The 24,982-nt window shown below is 35.9% G+C and overlaps 1 pseudogene; it reads right to left on the bottom strand.

Moving 5' to 3' along the window:
• Positions 1-450: 450 nt before the first annotated feature.
• On the bottom strand, positions 451-18,883 carry LOC120174788 (annotated as a pseudogene).
• Between the last annotated feature and the right edge of the window lie 6,099 nt (positions 18,884-24,982).

The following is a 24,982-nucleotide window of genomic DNA, read 5'->3' as shown; positions in this document are numbered from 1 at the left end:
CATTCACTATAGTAGTTACTTCTGATGGTATGCCGATGCTATCCCTTTTACCGTCTAATGTGATGGCCAAAAACAATCAAAAGGTTCAGAAGGGAACAAGAAAGGGCTAATGTGAGCCACGCGTAACGGGAATTGTAAGGGCATCATCTGAACATTTTCATTTAATCAAACAAACATCAACAAGATGACCTTGATAATAAAAAAATGAGTGCTCACCTTGAACAATGTTGATTTATGCTTTCTGCTGCTACTGGAACTAAAAAAAACCCCAAAACAATTTTGAACCAGTTGTATAAATCTTTGCATTTAAGATTGCAGTTGATTTAGTTGCTTTTGTGCTGGTTTTGTCTTGCCTCTTTGGGGTTAGAAATCAATGCAGATCAGCACCAATCCTACGCATGCCATTAGATTTGCCTTGTATCAGAATCGTTCATGTCTTCCCTACTTGAAGTAGAATCATTGGATCTAATCATATATTGCATGTCCTGAACAAAAAAAAAAACACACACATCAGATATTAACAAAAAAATGCTACCAATCTTACAGCAGATCATGGTATTTTGCCAGAAAACTTTTGCTTCATGCATTATAAGTAGCACGGGCCTTCTAACTATCATGGCATTGTTTCTATTGATAATCCCCAATACAGAATATATATGCTATGGTACAGTACTTATATGACTAATCCCTTCTGAAAAGATAAGCATAAATGGATAAAGAAGAAGATGAGTAGCATTAGATTGTTACGCTTCAAGAGCCTCTGCTTTTCTCTCGATCTCACTTGACCAAACTATCGGATCAACATCTTTGGGCAAGGAGTCTTGTTGTCGGAACTTCTCTTCTAACCACCTCTCCGCTTTATTACACTCTTCACTGACCTGCAAAAGGAGAAGCACCGTGTGTATAACCAATGGACTAGCAATATCAACACATTGACCAATTAAACATCAACAATCATGTACCGCATCTTTCTTAATGGATGGCAGTGATGCTGCTGCCGTCCGATTATTCAATACACTTTAGCAGATCCCTTTTGCTTGTACTCGAGCTTCTTCATCTTTATACCGATTTTCAATAGGGTCCACAAGCTTTACAATTCAAATGAACTAGTTGGTGTGATTACAGATCAGAACTGAGGTAAAAGATGATTAGTCAAGTTATAGATACCTTTCTCAAATCCTCAAGCTTCTCCACATAAACATTTTCAGATTCATCCATTCCATCCTCATAAAGCCAGTCTTCAGTCTGCTGAAGTTTCTAGAAACTTCTTCCCTCTCTGACTCATTGGCAAAGCTTCGGTATGTATTTAAAATCTATGCAAGGAATTGTGTTACTCAAACAAGTGGCAGAACTTAAGAAATGGAAAATGTACAGAATAATGCACTACACGGGACTATATAGAAATTAAGGTTCTTGCTAGGCCTGTTTAGATGACAAGAATATACCATATGCTGCAATTACTATTCATGGTAATCAGCCAATCAAGTGGCTGCTTTAGCCATTTATAAAATGAGGCTAAAGACAAGAAGCAGAAAAGCACACTACAGCTCTTGCAGCGCACAAAATTCACTTGGCATCTTTACATATCCGTCAACCAAACAAAAAATGCGGGTTAGGGAAAACTATTTCAGTCATAATCATTGATTCCCCAAATCTTAAAGGATAGCTTGCTGTCTTTTAAGTTTATTTCTACTAAAAGTTGAAGATGGGCTCATGACTTCACTTAAGGGTTTTGCTAACAAGTGCCGTTAGGGCACTCTCTAAGGTTATCTTATCAAGTGCAATTCCAATGTATTTTAAACAACAAAATAACCACATACGTGTAGATAGAGAATTTAGAAGAGAGAATACTTCTCAATTTCATTGATTAATCTAGTGAATACAAGCCTATTTATATACAATTTATGGAGTGGAATAAGTTTCCTACTAGAACTAGACTACCTTATAGTATTTTATTCTAATACAATATGTTAATAGTTAAAATTAAAATTACAATTAACTTAAACTACTAGGTAAGCTTATACAATCGTACAACTCACACTCCCCCTCAAGCTGGGGATAAATGTTGAAAAGACCCATCTTGGATACGATCTCATCGAAGGTGGTTTGGGGAAGCGCCTTGGTGAGGATATCCACCCATTATTTTTGGTAGGAAAGTAGTTGAGTGTTACTAGTCCATCATTCACCTTTCTGAGATAAAATGTCTATCAATCTCCACATGCTTCGTTCGATCATGATGACTGGATTCTTCGCAATACTTATTGCCGATTGATTGTCACTTTGAAGTTCAAAACACTGTTTTCACATAAACCCAACTCAGTTAACAGTCTTTGTAGCCAAATTCCCTCACAAATGTCGAGTGCCATTGATATACTCTGCTTCTACACTACTTCAAGACCACAGTTTGCTTTTTACTTCTCCAAGTGACAAGATTTCCCAAACAAATGAACAATAACCGATTATAGATCTTATGTCAATTAATTCTCCTGCCCAGCTCGAATTAGAGAAGATTTTCATTGTCTATCTTACTTTTCCTGAAAATCAATCCATGTCCCAGTGACATTTTCAAGTATCTCAGATTCGATTCATGGCCTCCAAATGTTCTTCTCTTGGATCGTTCATATTTAACTCACAATACTGACAGAAAAGGCTATATCAGGCCTAGTAAGTGATAAGTGATGAGTTTACTTACTAGCCTTTGTACTGTTCTTTATTTATCGAGCTTCCCAATTCTTTTGTTCTTAACTTAAGATTTGCTTCATGGGCGCTAAGCTTGTTTGCATCCCTTTATTCCTGTTTTGATAGCAGATCAAGAGTGTACTTCCTTTGATTGATCACTATCCCTTCTTTCGACCTTGCAACCTCTATGCCTAAGAAATATCACAAATTTCCCAATTCTTTCGTCTCAAATTCCCTTGCTAGTAGCCTTTTAATCTTTCTATCTCCACAGAGTCATCACCCGTTATGATGATCATCTACATAGACTATCAAAATAGCCTTCTTCTTGTTTGAAGTTGTTTGACAAACAAGGTAAGATCCGATTGACTTTGCTTGTATCCATCCTAAATAATTACATTCGTGAATCTGTTAAACCATACTCTTGGAAATTGTTTGAGTTATACAAGACTTTAGTAGTCGGCATGTTTTTCCTGTACCACTCTTCATACCTGGTGGGAATCGCATATACAGTTCCTCTTCTAAGTTGTCGTTTACAAAAGCATTCTTGATGTCTAGTTGATGAAGCAACCAATCCTCATTGATTGCCAGAGATAATAGCACCCTCACAGTGTTTAATTTTGCCGCAAGAGCAAACGTTCTTGATAATCACTTCCCTGTGACTAAGTACCCTTTTGCCACTAATCTCGCCTTGTATTTCACCGTGAACACCTATTTACAGCCAACATGTTTCTGTCTTTCAGGAGATTAACTATGACCCGTGTGTTGTTGTTTTTTAGTGTGATTAGTTCTTCCTCTATCGTCTTTTTCCACTAGGTCCTTCAATGCTTCTTCACCCTGTGGAATGATAATGTTGTCTACATTGTCCGTAAAATTCTTGAAACAAGGAGTTAGTTTTTCACATCCAAAATCTATTAATCAGATGATTGTCCTCTGAGCAATTGGCAAATCAATGTTCAATCAAGGCATTTAATTCATTAGAGGGACTTGAGTTACCTTCTTCATCTCTCGAGGGATTTGGGCTTTGTTCCGGTTCATGAGAGGGTTTATGTTGTGTGGGAGACTTGGGTCGAGGTTCGAAAGTAAGCTCAGGCATTGGTTTTTGTCTTCTCTTGTAAAACAACAATTTGGTATTTCAGTTTGAGGTGAAGTGAGCTGGTTTGGTGCTGCTGGTCGATCTAGGTGAGATGGACTCGGTAATTTTTTGGTTCTAATGGGTTCGGCGATGATAGCTGGTCAAGGGGGAGCGTGGTTATTCGGTCCAAAGATGGTTGGTTCGGTGGTGGTTGGTTGGTTCAAATGCGGCTAGTTCGATGTTGGTTGGTTCACATAAGATGGTTGAAGCAACTGAAATTCACTACAAGACTCCCCCTGAATTACAATTTATAGAAAAATGAGTTTTCTCAAGAATGTGATCCATTGTAACAAAAAATTTCTTTTTGAGAACAATAACATCGAAAACCCTTTTGAGTGGAAGAGTAACCAAGAAACACACACCGAAACGCTGAAGGATTTAACTTGGATCGGGAAGGAACATTGTTATGTACAAAGATAGTACAACCAAAAAACACAGCGAAACGCACAAGGATCTAATTGAAGAAATACCTCTCGTGGACATTGAAAGCGCAAGGGTTTACTGGGTAGTCGATTAATCAAGTATGTGGCAGTTAAAAGAGCATCCCCAAAAAGAACGAGGAACATTCATAGGAAAAAAAGAGACTGAGTGACCTCAAGAAGATGTCTATTTTGTGAGCCATCTACTGTTCGAATATGAGAAATAGACGATCCCTCGTTGAAGGATTGAAAGAGTCGAAGATCACCTGTCATATAATCACTTGCACCAAAATCCACAATTCACATAGGAGTGTCGGGTTTGTGAGCCAAAGTAGCAAAGGAGACGCTACATGCAGGAGAGGAGGATGTTGGTGCAGAAGGAGGCTGTAGTTGGCCAAAGAGCTTTTGCAGTTCTTCTATTTGTTTCATACTAAACGAACTTCCCTGCAATCCAGTAGACAAAGCATAATTTCCTTGAGCATCACTATTGATGTTGCTTTGAAGATTTTCCGTCATTCGGTTTGCCGTATAGTTTCCAACAAGTGTCTCTTACATGGCCAACCTTCTTACAGTAATCACACCAAGGTCGCCCCTTTTTAGGTCGAGGGTTGTTTTGGGAGTGAGTGAGTAGCGTTGATCATTCAGTGGACACAGAATCACGAAACATAATGGTGCGTCGACTCTCTTCTCGTCTAACTTCAGAAAAAAACCTCCCGAATCAAAGGAAGAGGTTTAAGCCCTAAAATTCTTCCTCGAACTTTGTCAAGATCCCAATGCAACTCTGATAATAATTGAAATATCCGACGCCTTTCCACGATTTGTTTGAACAATCGAACATCATCAACACATCATCAACACATCTCCATTCATGAGATTCAAATAGATCCAGTTGTTGCCACAAGTGCGATAGGAGAGTAAAGTATCGGGTAACATTCATACTTTTCTATTTGAGATTTCTAGATTGAATAAGTAGCTTTTGCAGCAATCCAAATTTCAACAGCGATCTCGTAGAGCAAAAAAATTTCGCCCACCTCTAGAGTTATGGAGTTGATGAGCCATGAAATAACCATGTATTTTCACTAAGCCAATTCGTATTAGGGATCATTGATAACAGGTATTGGTGTTGACTCTAAGAAGAAGTGTTGCTTGCGTCAGTCGGTGATGTAGAGATGGACCAATTGGGACCAAGGAATGTAATTGTCACCATTCAACCGGTGACAAGTTATAGAGGCAGAGATGTTCTCGGTGAGAACCGGATGAGGCAAGCGAGAGAGGACCTCCGAGATGACATCGAGGAAGAAGCAACAGTCATGGTGAATAGTCGGGTAGATGGAAAACATTGGAATCAAGGGTTAGGGTGAGAATCGGTGTTAATCGAACCCTAGCAGCATTCGCCACAAACGGCGGCAGTAAAACAGCGTCAGTGGAACTAGAATAGGAAAAAACAGCGTCACCGATTTCAACGAACAGTGTAAGAGAGACAACATTAAGCCAAACTACAATGAAGGCTGACAGATAGCAATGAAAAACAACGAAATTCTGTGAATGAACGTTGAGGGCTGCCCGAACGATGACTAGAGAAGCGGTGTTGACAAACAAAACGGTGAGAAGGATTAACAATCAGCGACGAAAGCAACTGGATGAGGATGATCGCTTGCAACTGATACCATGTAGATAAAAGAGAATTATAAAAGAGAGTATACTTCTCAATTTCTTTTTTGATAGAATTAAGAGGCCTCATTAAAAACCTCCATCTTAGTAGTCCTTTATCCTAAGGCAAGAACCTATTAGCGGAAGGAGGAAAGAGTGCCTCAATATATTGATTTCAAACAAAGACATAAGACTTAAAAACACTCCTGCCAGTTACATAAAACTTAAACACACGCCTATAAATCCTTACTGCTAAACACCCAAACCCACTGAAACAAAAATAACCATCACCCAATCCCCTCATTTGCTAACTTATCAGCCTCGCAGTTACAACTCCTAGGAATCCACCTCACAATAATCTCATTCACAGAAACAATAGAGACTATATCCTTAACAAAAGTTGTAAGAAAAGTAGGAACTGTGGCTTGATCTTTCATCCAACCCACTGCTAACTTACTATCACTTTCCACAATGAGCCTTCCCTTTGATACCCAATCTGAAGAGAGAAAGATGTTTATGCCTTTTTTTATAGCTTTCAACTCTGCTAGAATGATAGGAGTAGGACCAACATTTTCTGAAAAAGAAAGAAGCTTATTCTGATTCCAATCTCTCAAAATACCCCCAATTCCAGTAATCATACCCACACTACTAACAGCTCCATCCACTGCTAACTTACTATCACTTTCCACAATGAGCCTTTCCTTTGATACCCAATCTGAAGAGAGAAAGATGTTTATGCCTTTTTTTATAGCTTTCAACTCTGCTAGAATGATAGGAGTAGGACCAACATTTTCTGAAAAAGAAAGAAGCTTATTCTGATTCCAATCTCTCAGAATACCCCCAATTCCAGTAATCATACCCACACTACTAACAGCTCCATCCACATTCATCTTATAAAAATCAATTGGAGGACTCCAACAGACCACAAGCCTGGTTAGAGAGAGTAAGATACTTTGCTAGAAACCATTTCACTAATCTGAATCGAACTGTGAAAAACAATGAGAATTTGTTCAGTTTTCCTCTTTCAAAGATAATTTCATTTCTGATCTTCCATAATGACCATAAGACTGCCCCTGGAATAAATTTCCACATAGTAGAATAGGGCCTCAAATCAGACCAAGAGCTAATAAGGGAGGGAGGATCAGAGGGTATAACTAACATAATACCCCAGAATCCTATAATTTTGTTCCACAATTCCCACGAAACCTGGCAAGCAATAAAAAGATGCTGAACAGATTCTTCACATTGATGACATAAAGGGCATAGAATATCATCACCTATAAGAACCCCCTTTTTCATCAATTCCACTCTCACCGCTATTTTTTTATGGGATACTTGCCAAAGGAATGCCTCGACTCTAGGAGGAACTAAACCCATCTACACATTTGTTCCACAAAAATGATTCCTCATTAGAAGAGGAAAAAGACCTCCTGCAAGCTTTTACTGAAAACAACCCCTCACCTACGCCATCCCATAGTAAACAATCCTCCATATAATCAATTAATTTAATGTCCTTAAGTCTATCCAATAATTCTACCAACTGAACCACTTCCCAATAACAAAGATTCCTCCTCGTCTTAATATTCCACTCCCATCCATTCGAATCAAAACTTCCAAAATCAGCAACGTTACCCAATTGATTTGAAGAAATGGCAAAAATCCTAGGAAAAAGAACTTTCAAAGGAAATTCCCTAACCAAGTATTATTCTAAAAGGAGATCGAATTTCCATTCCCTACTTGTAGCTTTGCGTGGGATCTAAGGCAACCTCCAATAAAATAATCTTTGGTGAAGTTATTCACAATTCCCCTCCAAATTCAAGAGTCCTTTTGAGAGAGGACCTTGGTAATATCCATGGAGTGACAACTAACATTGTGTTTTCTACATAAGAATCTCTTCCACATCGAATTTTTCTCATTTGCAAACTTCCAAACCCACTTTCCCAACAAAGCTCGATTAGTAAGTTTCAAATCAGCAACACCCAAACCTCCACCACTCATCGGTTTGCAAATCTTATTCCAGCTGATCCAATGCATTTTCTTCTTCTCATTCCCTCCACCCCATAAAAAAACTGCCATCAAAGAATTTAGCTTCTGACATATGGTAGATGGCATCTTGAACATAGATAGATAGAAGACCGGTAAGAATGACAATACTGACTTGATAAGCACCAATCTACCAATCATTGACAAAGAGGAAGCTTTCCACCCTGCCAATTTCTTATTGAAGTTCTCGATGTCTGGCTCCCACAATTTCTCGCAATTCCTTTTTGCCCCTAACGGAACGCCTAAATAGACCGACGGAAAGGAACCAATAGAACAACCAATAGTCGAAGCCCAATCTCCCAGGATGTCATCCTCCACATTAATACCATAAAGTTTACTTTTAGCTAAATTAAGATGAAGCCCCGTCATTAAGCTAAAAATCCTTAAAACTCTTCTAACATTCTTAATCGGTGTAATGGAAGCTTGACAAAAAATAATTAAGTCATCTGCAAACTGAAGATGCGACAAAGTAAAATTGTTTTGATTCCTGCCAAAAGAAACCCTTGAAATAGGCCAGAATCCACAGCTTTAGTTAACATCATATGAAGTAATTCACCAACCAAATTAAACAGAAGAGGAGAAAGATTACAGCCTTGTCTCAGGCCTTTAGCAATAGGAAACTCTTCTGTAGGTGACCCGTTCACTAAAACCGAAATTGAAGCAGTGGAAATACACTGTGAAATCCATGAACACCATCTGTCACCAAAGCCCATGTCTTTCATTAGACTTAAAAGAATCAGCCAATCCACAGTATCATATGCTCTGCTGAAATCCACTTTAAAAACAACCCCTTTAAGCCCTTGTTTCCTCCAAAAGTCGATTCCTTCATTAGCTAAACATGCACAATCCAACAATTGCCTCCCCGGAATAAAAGCAAACTGAGTGGGGCTTACAATATCATTAACACAGGATATAAGTCTCTTTGAAAGAACTTTTGAGATAATTTTATATAAGTTGCCCACAAGACTAATAGGTCTATAGTCTTCAATACTCTCTGGATTACCTTTCTTTGGAATCAAGGTAATAAATGCATGATTCACCCCATGAACCCACTTTTTTCCTTTATAGAAATCTAAGAAAAACTTCATGATCTGCTCCTTCAAATTATTCCAATATTCCTTATAGAACCCCATGGTAAAACCATCCGGACCAAGAGCTTTTGTACTTTCAGAGGTTGAAATTGCTTGTCAAACTTCTTGCTCATAAAACTCTTCTTCAAGATAATCCCTTTGAGCTACTGTCAATTTCTTAAAATCAAAATTAAATCCGTCAACTTCCAAAGTTGTTCTCGCATTATGGGCAGTCTTTAAGAAATTGAACACATGTTTTATCAGTTCTGGATCCTTAATAACCCCATCTTCGGATTTCAATGAATGAATCGTATTTAATATGTTCCTCTTCATGGCACTTAGATGAAAAAAGCTTGTATTTCTATCTCCATCTCTAATCCATCTATTTATGGACTTCTGAAACCAAATAATCTCTTCAATTCTCAGCAGCCTCCATAACTCCTTTTTAAATTCAATCAACTGATCCCACTCGCCTGAAGACAAATTACCAGCTTGTGACTTTCTGTCCAAATCATTGATTTTGAATTCCAGCTGCGAAATGGAATCTGCCATCCCTCTGTGACTGCTTCCAGACCAGTTCTTGATTTTTTTAGCAGCTTGTAGCATCCTGAAAATTCCCCCTTTATTCTTCTTCTTCTTCTCGACTGCCATTGATTCTTTAACCAACTCATCAAAACCGTGTTCTTCCAAAAGAAAATTAAAGAACCTAAAAGGTTTAGGTCCTCAATTGATAGAAACATCCTCCAATAAGACCGGATTATGGTCTGAAATTGATTTTGATAAAAGACATTGTGTAACATTAGGAAAACTGTTAAGAAATCTGACACAAATTAGAAACCGATCTAATCTAACCCATGTTGAAGATTCTCTATTGCTACACCAAGTGAAAGTTCCTCCTGACATAGGCAAAACAATAAGGTTAGCTTGTTGCACAAATGATCTAGGTATATCGATGGCATGCCAATTTTGTGATTTCCCTTGCTTTTCTTCCGGATCAAGATACGCATTGAAATCTCCCCCAATACATACTGGTATATTCAGAGAAATTACATAATTCAACAACTCCCCATAAAACTCCTTTTCAATTTCAATAGTTGGCCCATAAACATTTATAAATGCAAACTCCATTTGACCATTCATAAATTTACCCACTAAAGCCAGAAATCTGCTGTGAACATGCTGACCTGTGATTTGAACCACACTTTCATTCCACATACTAATCAACCCCCCCCCCCGATGATCCTTGAGCTGGGGACACCAACACTCCCTTTAGCAAATTACCCCTATCCTCCTTGTAATCGACACATGGCATTGTTCCAGCTTAGATTCTTGAATGAAAAGAAAAACCGATTTTATCTTCTTTACTTGCCTTGCGACTGCTACAGACTTCTCACCTCTCCCTAGACCCCTTATGTTCCATGAAAGAATACTTAATTTATGCATAAATAATCACCCCCAAACACCAAAAGACAAATCCTACAAACAACATATACTGTACAACAATCAACCTTCACTTACAACCTCTGAACCTTTCTCCAGACTTAAAATTTTTTCAATAAAAGCCTCTTTCCCTTCCTTGAATGAAATACCTAACATGTGACAAACTTCCCATGTAGCCAGTGCTTCCTCCAGCAACTTCGAAAAAAGGAATGAAGAAGCAGTATTAATATTTACCAAGTCCAAGGCTTCAGTGATTAAAACTCTTTTCTTCCTTCGATGATCTTTTGCAGTCCCTGAAGTAGTAAAAGTTGTTGCCACAGTCTCTGAAAATTTGCTGCTAATTAGGGTGACCATAGAAGTACTCTGAAAATTAACAGGACAAATATTATCCTTATCTTGTTCACATCCACTAATTCTTGAAGGAAGTTGCTGACTATTTCTAAGTTCAGTAATATTCTGTTTATGCTCCTGAATACCGTCTGAACCATTATCTTCTTCAATACCCGAACACAACCAGATTCTTCTATCTCTTGTCCTTCTATACACTCTAGCAAATCGTGCTCTTCCCCTCCTTCCATCAGGTACACTTCTTATTGACATACTTGTAGAAACAAGATATCCCAGATTCCACTACTTAGACCTCCTCACAATAACTTCACTGTTTTCCTCTTGTATCAATTTTCCTTCATTAATTAATTTGGTGAATACCTTGGTTTTAAAAGGAGCGCCTAGGCGCAAAGTGCTTGTGGGCGAATGAAAAAATGCCTCTAAAGTTGCAGGCGGAGCAAGATACGAAAGGCTCCTCAAACGCTCGCTTTTGACGCATTTTGGAGAGGCGCTACAGGGCACCGCTTTGCCGCCTGCTGCACCTGACTTTTATCTATTCTTTTGTCCTCACTTATATTTGTTCTTTTGTCATAATAGGTAGATATAATAAACTAATATAATAAACAGAGTTCTGTCGCCTGCCCCCTCATCCTTTTTTATTCTTTTCATCTTATAGAATAAAGATAAGATATAATATAATAAATTTAATAGGCAAAATGGTAATTTTTGCCCCTATAATAGACTTAATTTATCACTTTCGTCCCTATCGTATTTTCACATCAATTTAGCCCTCTAAGTTGCTCGATTGCAACATTCTATACCCTAACCCTAACTTAAAACCCTAAATTATAAACCCTACACCATAAAGCATAACCTCTAAACCATAAACCCTAACCTTATATCCAACTTAGGGTTATAATTTAGAGTTTTAAATTAGGGGTAAGGTATAGAATGATGCAATTGAACAACTTCGAGACTTAAATTGATGTGAAAATACGATAGAAGTGAAAATGATAAATTGGGTCTATTACATGGACAAAGGTGACTCTTAAGCCAATTTAATATAATAAATTGAATAAAAAATATAACTCAGATATTTAATACATAGATAAATAAGAAATATATAACTATTTTTATAATTATTTAATAATTAGCTTTATAATTATAATGAACTTTTATAATTAAAATATTATATAATTATAATATGAGAAAATAACCTCAGTGACCAAAAATCCCAGATAATATACGATTTTGACCAACTTTTTTTGGATTTGCGAAAATGACCAACAAAATCACAATACGATCTCTAATTCGCATTGCGATCTCCACTATCGCAAATTCGTGTTGCGATTTTTCATTTCGCGTTGCGATAGTCTACAGTTGTCGTTGCGATTTTCCAAATTCGTTGCGATAGTCTACAGTTATCGTTGCGATAGTCTACGATTGTCGTCGTGATTTTCCAAATTCGTTGTGATAGTTAAAAAAAGATTTTGTTTCTTAAGAATTTTCTCTAAAAATAGTATCCGCGGACGTGTCGAAGACACGTATTACCACGACCACGACCCGAGACGGACGGCGGCGGCGCGCGAGAGCCCCTTGTTCTCTATCACTCAACAAGAAAGTGGGAAAGCCAAACCTTAAATACCATTCCCAATAGTGTTTCCAATACTATGTGGGATTTGAGCATTATCAACACTTGTTCCCAATACTATGTGGGATTGAGCCTTAAATAGTGATATTATTTTTGAATATTTTGCTTAAAATTGCAATAATCGCGATTGATTGTAGATTGACTTTTAATTATGACATATTTAATTGTATAATACTAATGCAATAGTTGCTGATTCAGTTGTTTTAAGGTGCATGATTGTTAATTGTTTCCTGAATAATCACATTTTATTGGAAACAAGTGTTGGTAATGCTCAATCCCACATAGTATTGGAAACACTATTGGGAATGATATTTAAGGCTTAGCTTTCCCACTTCCTTGTTGAGTGATAGAGAACAAGGGGGACTCTCGCGCGCCGCCGCCGCCGTCCTTCTCGTCTCGGGTCGTGGTCGTGGTAATACGTGTCTTCGACACGTCCGCGCGGATACTATCTTTTTAGAGAAAATTCTTAAGAAACAAAATCTTTTTTTAACTATCACAACGAATTTGGAAAATCGCAACGACAACTGTAGACTATCGCAACGCGAAATGGAAAATCGCAACGCGATTTTCAACTATCGCAACGCGAAATGCAACGCGAATTTGCGATAGTGGAGATCGCAATGCGAATTAGAGATCGCATTGCGATTTTGTTGGTCATTTTCGCAAATCCAAAAAAAATTGGTCAAAATCGTATATTATCTAGGATTTTTGGTCACTGAGGTTATTTCTCTTATAATATTGATAAAACTTGTTTATACAATTAATATTTTAATCTAATTTTTATTAATATACTATATTCTTTTATAACTTTAAAAACAAATCATTAAATTTATAACTTATACTGAGAAAATTCAATATAAAATTTTAATTAAATTAAAATTTACATAATTTTTAAATAAAATAATAGAGATTCTAATACTTTACTTTAAAATTATAATTATAATTATAATTAATTATTATATTTACATATTATAAAATAATTAATTTAAATAGATAATTAACATTATGTTATTTATTAAATTATTCATACTTAATTTATGATAGTATAACCTTAACTCTATGTTGAAGTGTTTTGGAAACAAGCAGTGGTGAAGGAATAGTGTGAGAAGAAGATTAAGTGCTTCGGGAGTGACTCAATATGTAATGGGTTTCGGTATATGGTTTCTAACATAAAGTGCGACTCGTCTACGAAAGGCGTGCGCCTTCGCCTTGCGCCTAGGCTCCAAGGACCTATGCGCATCGTTGCGCCTTGCGCCTTTTAAAACAAGGTGAATACAAGCCTATTTATATACAATTTATGGAATAAGTTTCCTACTAGAACTAGACTACCTTATAGTATTTTATTCTAATACAATACGCTAATAGTTAGGATCATAGTCACATGGATCACGGTACGCTCCGGTACGGGAACGTGAAACGGGATCGCAATTCGCTAGGTCCCTAAAATTTGGTACGAGGGGGTAGACTCATTTCGGATCGCTCCGGTACGATGTACCAGTTTCTTAGGTTGCTATTTTTCTACATCAAATTTTATAAGTAACTATAAATAGTAGGAATAAAATAAAAAAAATTAAAACTTCCTTAATAACTGAAATAAAACATAAAAAAACAGGGATTTAAACAGATATTTACCCTTAACCAGAAACACGGAAATGGGGAAAAACCAAAACGATTACGTTTTGCTTAATATATATATATGTAATCATATAAGTCAAAACGGGCTTATTTTCATTTTGTTTCATTTCTCGGTTTTGAGAGAGAGAGAGAGAGAGATACAACCGGCGCCCAGATTCCGGTGGGTTTTCCGCCGCGTCATCAACGGCCGCCACCGTACGCCGGCATCGGAATTAAAAGAGAGATGTCATCCGAAGAGTTTCCTCACCCTTGTTTCAGATCCAAGGTTAGTTTCGCCTAAAAATGGATCTATCAACGTAGATCTACGAAGAAAGCTTCAACTTTTTTCGTCTCCGGCGATTTTGGAACGACTTGGAACGCGTTCATACCGAATCGTATAAGCTTTCGTACCGAATCACGATTTTGGAACGATCTGGAACGCGTTCGTACCGCATTTTGGATCGCAGCGTACAGTACGTAAATCGTGGGCTATTGAGCGATTTATGTAACTATGGTTAGGATTAGAATTAGAATTAACTTAAACTACTAGGTAAGCCTGTACAATTGTACAACTCACAACTGCATTTAAAAGCCTAACCATATATAGTAACTTAAGGCACTTGTTAGCAAAATGATTAAAAAAAGCAGGACTATGCACCCGTCTTATATCAAAAAACAAACTTACTCTTAAGACTTGCTTAAAAGCAGCCATGCATACACTTCTAAACGCTGGGTTTAAATTGAAGAGGCATGGAACTAAAATTGTCTCTGTTATAAAACCATCACGTGAAAGAAACTTGTGTGAAGTACTTTACTTGTGAGTGGAAAATAAAGCTAATACCAATTCAAGTCAAAGCAATACCTTATCACGCATCTCATAAACGTAAGACTCGAGGGCATTTTTCCTATCTTTGGTTTGCTCCATCTTCAAGTCCTGTTGCATCAACCAGCGTTCTTTCTCTTCAGCTTTAATGAGCTCATCCCTTCTCATTCCATCACATATACTCTCACTAATCGGGATTTCCAACCTTTTTACACCTCTTCCTTTTCTTGTTAAACCAGCCTGCACAAGAATACAGAATTCAACGTCAACTCTCTTATATTTGAACTTTTGTCCAAATATCCTGGATGCCATTGTCAAGACTGACACAACAGATAAACGAGTTGGCAGAACAACTTATTGAGGCACTCCATGAGAGGATAACTACTAACAAATTAGTCTAAGGTCTTGTAAACATTTGTTATTTATTTCAATTATGAGTTAAAAGCAAAACAGTAAAATGCAAAAGCATAAAGAAGACAAGGTAGGCAGTCCTTCAATTGAAACTTACACTAAGACCAGATGGAGGTTCTGACTCTGCATTATCATTGACTTCAAAAATGTTCTCTCCAGAAGACATCTGATCAGATTTATCTGCCACCTCTTCTGAAGTCAAATGGGGATCATTGATTGTCATAGAGTTATCCATTTGATCCTCTATTAGCTGATGCAATAAAATTTGCAATGCACCACAGTTAAATTACTTGGGAAATGGCTAAGGGCCACTATGACATGGCATTACTAGAAAAAAAAAATCAAATTTACCACAGCCGAGTCCAATTTAACAATCCCGTGAAGATTTAGCTGAACTCTGGCCTTCACTTTAGCTGTATTTGTGTGGGATTGGATAGGTCCAATCTACAGAAACATTAAACCATAATACAAAATAGTTTTAACAATGAAATAAAAACTAATATTCAGAACACTAAATCGAAATAAAATGGAAAAATATAAATATAAATATTTGTGCAAGATTGTGACATGTCTGCAAGAAGAAGCATGCAAATATAGCTATCATACCATAAAAGTATTGAGTTGAGGTGATAATCCAGGTAACTCATTTGAATTGACATAGAAAGCTTCCATATTGAACATATCAGTACGATGCAGAGTAAGAATCTTAACACTTGGAAATGGGTGTCCTTTCGGGAAAAGCACACCATTCGAAAGAGTGCAAATTGGACCTTTGTCAGATGAGAGTCCAATAGATAAAGGCAAAGAATCTTGAACCTGCAAGTGAAAACATAAGACAAATGTTATAGCTTCGTACAGAACATAACCCAATTAAGCACTAGTATGCATATAGATGCAAGAATCTAAACGTAACTCTTCTTTTATTCAATGGTACTCGCAAACATTGTACAAGGAGAAACCTCTGTGATACCTGAACATACTATTCCTTTTCTTTCTAATGAGGCTGAGATTAGAGATTGGGCCTCCTATACATATTATATTCGTAAAGTAACTAATCTTTCAAGAAGAAAAAATAATAGCAACGTAACTCTTTTTTTTTATAAGAAAGGGAGGCCTCGTTAAAAAACCCCTTCATAACCGTCAAAACACTAAGGTATCTCAACGGACATTGGAAGGAGGAAAAGAGTGCCTCAAAATTTTATTACCAACCAAGAAAAAACAGTACAAAATGACCATTACAACAACAGCACCTTACAGCAGAAATAAACCTCCTAGAAAAACCAAAAAAACACAAGCTCATCCAATTCCTATCTTAGCTAATTCATCCGCCTCACAATTCACAACTCTATTTGACATGTCTTACAATAACATTCCTATCTACTACCAAAGACCCAATTTCCTTCACTAGCGAAATAAATAAAGCAGGACAAGAACCCGGAATCTTGATCCAATCTAAGGCTTTGCTGCAATCACTCTCCAAAATAAGTCTTCCCCTTGAGCTCCAATTCGAATTCATGAAGAATAATAAACCGGCTTTGATAGCCAACAGTTCTGCCTCCAACCTCCTAAACAGGATTGAAGAGCAGGGAAAAAGTAGCAATAGTAATCACTCCTAGAGCAGTACAGCCCATAAGAAATCCAACCCATGAGTCCAGAACAATGGAATATAGTGCAAAGAAAACAGAAAATGAGGTCCACATAAACATAAGTAACGGTATTCATCCACATAACACATTTCATTTTTTCACCAAGAATTTCACCCAAAAAGACGAAAAAGGTAGAAATTTAAGCATGAAGAGATAGTGTATCTGTCACTCAGATGAGTGTGAGTGAAAATGAGAGAGAGAGTGTTTAATAAGAATGCAGTGACAGATCGCAGATGACGAAACTCTTTTTTTCTTTCCAGATCAAGAGATTCTCAGTTTATTTATAATGCAAGAAAAAGATTTGATCCGAAGTAAAAACTAAATGTAACAGAATCTCAAAAGCAATAGTATGCTAAAACACAAACCTCGTACTCTCTGACACGGAATACTGGACTGAGCATTGCACATTGAAGAGCACAACCACGAGCCACACACTCACTAGCGTTCATTGTACGGCTAGGTTCTTGGTTAAATATAGAAGTTAAAATCCTTGTAATAGCCGGAGTTCGAGACCCTGATCCAACAAGCTCAACTGAGTTGATTTTATCCAGAGTCAGACCAGAATCAGCCAAAACCTTGCGACAAGGGACAGTAATCCTTTCTAACAAGTCAGATGAAAGCTTCTCAAACTCCTCTCTCTTGATTAGACCCCTTACATCTTTCTCATCCATCAAGCACTCGATATTAAGTGGTGCTTCCGCATTTGCACTCAAGACCTTCTTCAGCTTCTCACATGATGCCCTCAATCTGACTGACGCCTTTATATTTGTATGAACATCAATGTTATACTGCTCCTTAAATTGAGATGCAAAGTGATTGAACAGAACTTCATCAAAGTCTCTTCCTCCCAAGCTCCTATCAAAAGCATGAGAGATGATTTTCATTTGTCCAGATTCAAATGATGCAACACAGACCTGTGTGTCACAGTGGCCAACATCCACAAAGACGGTATAAACTGGGCCCGAGTTATACAGATCATTCTTGTAAATCCCGTATCCAAGAGCAGTGGCAGTACAATCATGAAACAATCTCAATGGCTTCAATCCAGCAATCACTGCCGCATCCAGATAAGCACGCCTCTGTAAATCAGTGAAGTAAGACGGAATCCCAATTACACAATCCGAAACAGGCATTTCTAAATTCTTCTCAGCAATCTGCTTTAAATGTGAAAGCAACATCCCCAAAATCTGTACAGGAGTAAACTCATGAACCTGTCCCATAAACTGCAACCGGATCAAAATTTCACCACCGGGGCTTTCGAAAGTTTCGAAAGGGAACAACTTGAGCTCTTTCTCCAAATCAGGTTCATTAAACTTCCTACCAATCAATCTCTTAACCTGCAAAATAGTGGACCTAGGATTCATCGTCGCAGAAGCCGCCCCAGCTGAGCCCATGAACCTTTGTTTGTCTCCAAAGGAAACAACAGCAGGTGTCTCACGCTTTGATTCATCGTTCAACAACACATCAATGCCGCGTTGCTTAGCAACAGAGATAACACAATTCTCGTTCCCGATATCGAACCCTACTACACTCATTGTTTCTCTACTAAATTCAAATACTAACACCAAATTTCCAACAATTACAGACGCATTTATCAAACTATCCAAAATTCTAATCCCTAAACAACCGCTTCATCTTTGATCAGGCTAAAAAAGCAACCAAAAGCTTCAAATTTCCAGCATCGAAAGCAAAACTACCAAAAAAAATTAAGTGAATTAACCAAATAGTAGATTCAACTCGTATCATTGCTAAATGTACTATAAATACATAGGGGGAAAACAATTTCTGATAGTAAATTATAAACTTAAGCTTAAATGAGGTTAAGCTTCTATGTTTGTATAAATTCAAAGTTCGATCTTCCCTTCCGCCGCATTTTGTGCTGAGAATCAAGGGGAGAATACAAGGAATCGAGAGATACCTGCTGATACTTGTATCGGGGACTGTTTGGCTTTGTGAATCGAAAGCAAAAAGTCTACAACGATCGGCTCTGTCGGTCTTTTAATGGGCTAAGTAAATGGAATGGAAGAATATATTTACAAGTAAAAAAGCTTTTCCGATTGAACGATAAAGTGTTTGGCCGTTTGTAAATAAGAGCGTACCAAACAGCACCTAAGAAGAATTAGCACTAATATAATATTTCATTTCCTTTTTTTTCTTATTTGGAAATTCCATGTCATCAATTAGATTAGACCCCATCGGAGTTCTCATCAAAAATATTATAATTTTTACAACATTTTCGGTTATATCTATTTCTTGTTGTTTTTTAGGCTTAAATTAAATTGTTATACAATAAAACTATCTTATGAAAAATATTTACACATTAGACATCAATTAATAAAGTTGATAAAAAAATTATGATAAAAAATATTTTAAATTATAATAATAATACATATTAGACATTAATTAAATTAAAAAAAATGCAAAAGATATTGTTGTAAATAATAGCACACAAAAGTATAAAAATAAAAAAATATATTTAATGGTATTTAAGGCTATCAAACTTTAAAAAAAAATTAGTGTAGCCCTTAAACTTTTTTACACTGAATACTACCCTTAAACTAAGAAAAAATTAATCTAACTCTTTGACTAGCGGAATAAAATGTTGATTGTCACGACGTTTACATGACAGTTCATAAAGCTTACAAGAGAATCTATAAATGTGATAGTTTACGATTATATTGTGATAGTACAAGATGGACAATGATGTGATAAATGAGCTTAATTAATTTTTTTGGCTAAGTTCGAAGACCTAATTGATTCTTTTAAAATGTTTAAGGACTTAATTATTTTAAAAAAATTAGGAAAATATTTAATTTTAAAATATACATAATTATTAAGAGATTTAGTATATTAAATATAAAAATACTACAAAATTAAATTATTAGTTTAAAGATCAAATTAAGTGCAAAAAAATTTATGAATCATATTGATTTTTTACAAAAAAAATTAAGGGTTTATATACCATAAAGTCAAAAAAATATTATTAAAAGGATTTAAATTATTGTAAGTTAAATTAAAAATCTAAATATCGTGTTTTCTTATTTTTAAAATTTTCAAAACTTTTTATCTTATTTTTATTTTCCAAAATTTATTCTCTAGTTTTACAATCTAATACATTTTCTTTAACGTTTTCTATTTTATATTTTTAAAACCAAACGAACCTAACATTTGCAAGCTCAAAAGCATGGGTTAGCTTTACCTATTTGAAAGTTCTTTTAAATTTAAGGATAAATTACCAAAATGGTACCAATTATTCATGAATTCTTATTTTGGTTATACAATTATTTTTTTAAAGAAATATTTAACGTTATGTTTTATTTAAGAATAATCATGGTTCGAGTCAGATTAGGTTTTTGATCCACCCAAACCTTACTCAAATTAAATCACTCCACCCACACTTAACTTCACCCAAGTTTAAGGGAGCCTCATCGACCCAAAAATAGACACAAATTTTGAGATCAAAAATCATACTCGGTCTGATCTATACATATAAATTCTTCTTTTATGAAGTAAAATAAGGATTTAATTAAAAAAACCATGCATAAAGGTTACTATTATATTTATTCTTAATTATATAAAAGATCATTATAATTTTATCTCGGGTAAGATTAAATTATAATTTTTACCTTAAATTCAAATATAACCTAATATGATCTCACCCTTAAAAATCCAACATGAACCCTAATTTAAAGAAAAATTGACTAAATCAATCAAATCGAGGTGAATTGAAACCAATTAAATCTAAATCAAATAACTATCCTTAATTTTTGTTTGTATTTTGGTTCTTGTTATTTTGACTAAATAAAAGTACCGAAACGAAACGTGAAGCTCGACTTTTAGGATTGTCATTTGCAAATGGCATACGAAATTTGGGGCCTAGCGTGGTCACACGTCCCAATTGATAGGTTTGTGGTACATGAATACGATGAGACTAAGATGAGTAGGTAATAGTTTAATGGCTAGTTTGAAATTATAAATCATAGAATTAGACTATCTAATCAACTTTCCCCGTAACCCAAATAGACCACTACGTCGGTTTTTTTTTTCTTTTCTTTTCTCAATAGGAATTTAGATTTAAAAATTAGGGTTTTATCCGATCCACATATTTTAATTAGAGATTTACGGTATTTGTTATAGTGTTAGCGAACTCGTCACCTCGAAATGATGAATTTCTTGTAATAGTATTTTTAATGTACCCGAATGAGTGGATTCCACGTGGACTATTAATTTATTATTTTTAAGCGGATTCGTCACCTCGACATTATGAGTCCAGTAAAAAATATTTTTTATTATTGAAAAAAATTTAAATTTAGAAACAAAAAAAAGAGGGTATTAAAAAACTAGTTGTTTTGTAACCGTTGGTCAACGAACAGTTGTGCAACGGACACAACGGAACTAGACACTTTGAGGTGGCGAGTTCGCCCGGGGTTCAATTAAAAAAAAATTAGTTAAAAAATAATAATATTTTTTTTTATTAAAATAACATTGTTTACAAACTAATAAAATTTATTTATATATTCTGAGTTATTGACGATGCCAAGTAGTGGTTGAATGATAATGGCGCGGGCTCGTCGAGTACGTCGGGGTCATCGGCTTTGATTGTCATCGTCGTCGTCTTCATCTTGATGAGGAGATGTACTTAACACACTCTGAGATTCACCTTCGAAATACGGTGATGGGTGTATGGTATTTGACGTCATCATTGTCGTTACTAAATCAACTTGGTGGCTATGTTGTTGATCATATACGATATGATCACATTCACCCACAACCACATGTTCTTTCGAAGATGTTTAAGTTTATTTTATTGCATCCCATGAACCTCTAACCCAGGTCGACTGAGTCTCGGTTGAAGTATGATATGCAGGATAAAAATCGAAACTGGCCTGAGATGCATAATAATAATCTTCAACTGCAGATGTTGAAGCAAAAGAAGACATCGATGATTTCTTTTTGGACTTCGAGAATCTAGCTTGATGTTGTTCCCATTCTCCCCTCTCTTGTGGTGTCGTGAGATATGATTTCTCATTTGCTTCATAATTTCGTAGATAGGGAGAATGGTCAAAATCTAGGTCCATCGGTGTATTATTGTACCGCGGGGAGCGATAGGTGTCGTTGATTCCATAGTTCGATGTAGTAAGCGTGCTTCACCGGCAAATTTTTGATATGTTTCCCACGCGTATCAATTGTATGAAGCGCGTTCATCTCAACGATTTACGTAGGAATCAACTGATGCGGCACATATTGTCGTAGTACTCTATTAGTGGTGTGCCACTCAACAATCACAAAATGTAATAACGACATCGCGGTACACCATAAATCGAACCCCTCAAAAAGTTACGGTTTTAGTAACCGGTAAATCTCGTCGTCAGCATATGGAAGCCAAGAAAATTGTAAATATTAAATATCAAAGTTAATATATATACAATTTAATTTTTTAAAAAATAATAAAATAACAAATGTATATTGCATATCGACTGGTGATGTCGGTCCTCATACGTATATCTTTTGTAGTGACACTCAACAACTTCGCTTCAGTTATTTTATGGCACCATCTAAAATATTTGAAATAGAAAAAAGATTAAAAACAGATAAAAAATTAATTCAAATTTAAAAACAAAGTTAAAAAAATTACATTCCAACAAGAGGAAACTCGACCATGGCTGTTGTAATCGGCATAAAAAACGGAATTCGATCCAGGCCCATGAGTTTGACAATTACAGCCTTGCAAAGCTCCCGGTACAAAAAGGCTAAAATCACGGAGCCCCAATTGGTATTGTGACACACAGGGAAGTCATTTAAAATTCAAAGATACTGAGTGTGCACAAAAGTACCGGATTTATCCTGTAATAATACCCCTCCAATCAGTTGGAGAATATATACTCAGGACGCAAAAATAACCTCGTCCTCGATAGAGTAATTGATCACTTGGAATTCGGACTCCAACCATGTTATCTGTACCCGATAGCCATCGATGAACTCGGATGGTGACACCTTTCCCAAAACTTCGTAGACTAACGTCTTGGGGTCATAATTATTCCACCTCACCACACGGGCTCCATTCATGGGAACACCAAGTTGGTAAGTGACGTATTCTAAAGTAATCGTCGCTTCACCACTCTGAAAATGGAAAGTGTGCATCTCGGGCCGCCAATGTTCAACCAGAGTCTCAATTAACACCGGTTACACCTTGAAGCCACACACAATGGCTAGAAAAAGACCAGATTGCTGAAGATATATCAATATTCGCGGATGCAGATCTCTCACATTCATCCTGCGTTAAGTAATACTCTGTTCTTCTTCCAACCGAAGTTCAATCAACGAAATATGGACGTTACAAAGTCGCAACATTTCTGCTTGGGAAGCCATTTTCAGAATTTTCGTATAAAGTAAGTTTTTTATATTTTTTGAATTTAGGGTTTGATGAAAAATAAAACCCCAAATCCCTATTTATAGCCTCAATTCCAATGGTTATAATACAAAAATCCGGAGGAACTCGTCACCTCGAGGTGAAGAGTTACCCTCTCTTTTTTCAAATTCTAATTTAAAAAAAATCAATAAAAAAAATATTGTTTTACTGGACTCGTCACATCGAGGTGACGAATATGCTTAAAAACAATAAATTAATGGCCCACGTGAGACCTACTCATCTGAGTCCATTAAAAAATAATATTTCAAAGAACTTGTCACCTCGAGGTGACGGGTTCGCCCAACACTGTAGTAAATATCGTAGATCTCTAATTAAAATATTGGATGGGTAAAACTCTAATTTTTAAATCTAAATGCCCTATTGGGCCAAAAATATCCCCATTACATTTATTATATGCTCTTTTAAGAGCTTTAATCAGGCCTGGCTGAGCAGAGATACTACTTGGGCCACCGGCATGTTGAGAAACAAAGGCAGTATTCTTTAAATAAGATAATAGAACAATCTTAAATTTCAATAGTTAAAAAATATTATTATTTAAATATTTTATATTTAAATAATCGTATCTATATTATCACTGATTAGAAAAAAATATGAATGCATATATCATTAATCGACTTAGACTATTAAAAAATATATGTTAATGGGTTAATTTCTTAGAAAATCTTTAAACCATGGTTTTGATTCTAAATTAACCTTGAATTTCATAACGTTGTTGATTGAATTCTCAAAGTATCAAAACACCATATGAATCAAATCCTTTTATTAGCTTAGTCATTAGATTAGGCATTAAAAATCAGCTTCAATATGACTTGGAGCAATTATAAAATATGTAGATCAAATGCAGGGACGAAAACCAGAAAAGTTGATGATGGCCTTAGTTAATAGTTAGCCCTCTAAAATGGTGAAATTGTTGCGTAGATCCTTTAGGAATCGCAACATTTTAAATTCTTTACATGGTCAAATTATATTGGACCCCAAAGACGATAACTTTATGATTCAATCCTTTCAAAAAATATGAAATTTTAAATTAATGCAATATTATAATTATATTTTGGCCTCTTTGGTGATTTGGCTCTAACTTTTTCCTTATTTCATCCTTGATCGAATTATAAACTTTATATGCACCCATTAAATGGATAATTTGAATTTAATGTGTTGAAACCCATAAATAACATGTCCAAAGTTCATTGACTGATTTTTTTCATTACACTCCAGATTCAAATTATTCATGCTATTTAAATATATTTACAATTTAATTCACATATTTTAAATATACCCAGATCATATTTAAATTGGCAAAGACAGAGCGATAGGATAGTTTAAAGACTGTCTTAAAGAATGTGTTTGCTCTGACATTTCAGTAATGAGAAAACTGGTGATGTAGTTGAGGTTATCATAAATTTCACGTATCAGCCTTGGCTTTCATAATTCGTTGTTCCAAAGCTAAAGATCTGGTAATAAGGCCTATTAAAGGCCGAAACCCACTCCGGATAACCCTTCAACTATATTTGGGTGTGGGATCTTCATCACACACTCTTTGAAACATCCCGATGATCCAGGTTCGAATCATAGGTGAAATGATAAAAGATTTATATCGACTCGTCGAATAAAGTCTAGTTTCGATGCCAAGAACACAATGAACAAATA

The sequence above is a fragment of the Hibiscus syriacus genome, unplaced genomic scaffold (genome assembly GCF_006381635.1).
Source record: "Hibiscus syriacus cultivar Baekdansim isolate YM2019G1 unplaced genomic scaffold, ASM638163v2 tig00112123_pilon, whole genome shotgun sequence".
NCBI lineage: Eukaryota > Viridiplantae > Streptophyta > Magnoliopsida > Malvales > Malvaceae > Hibiscus > Hibiscus syriacus.
Note: the sequence above shows the minus strand (reverse complement) of the source record. Positions and strands in the feature narration are given on the sequence as shown.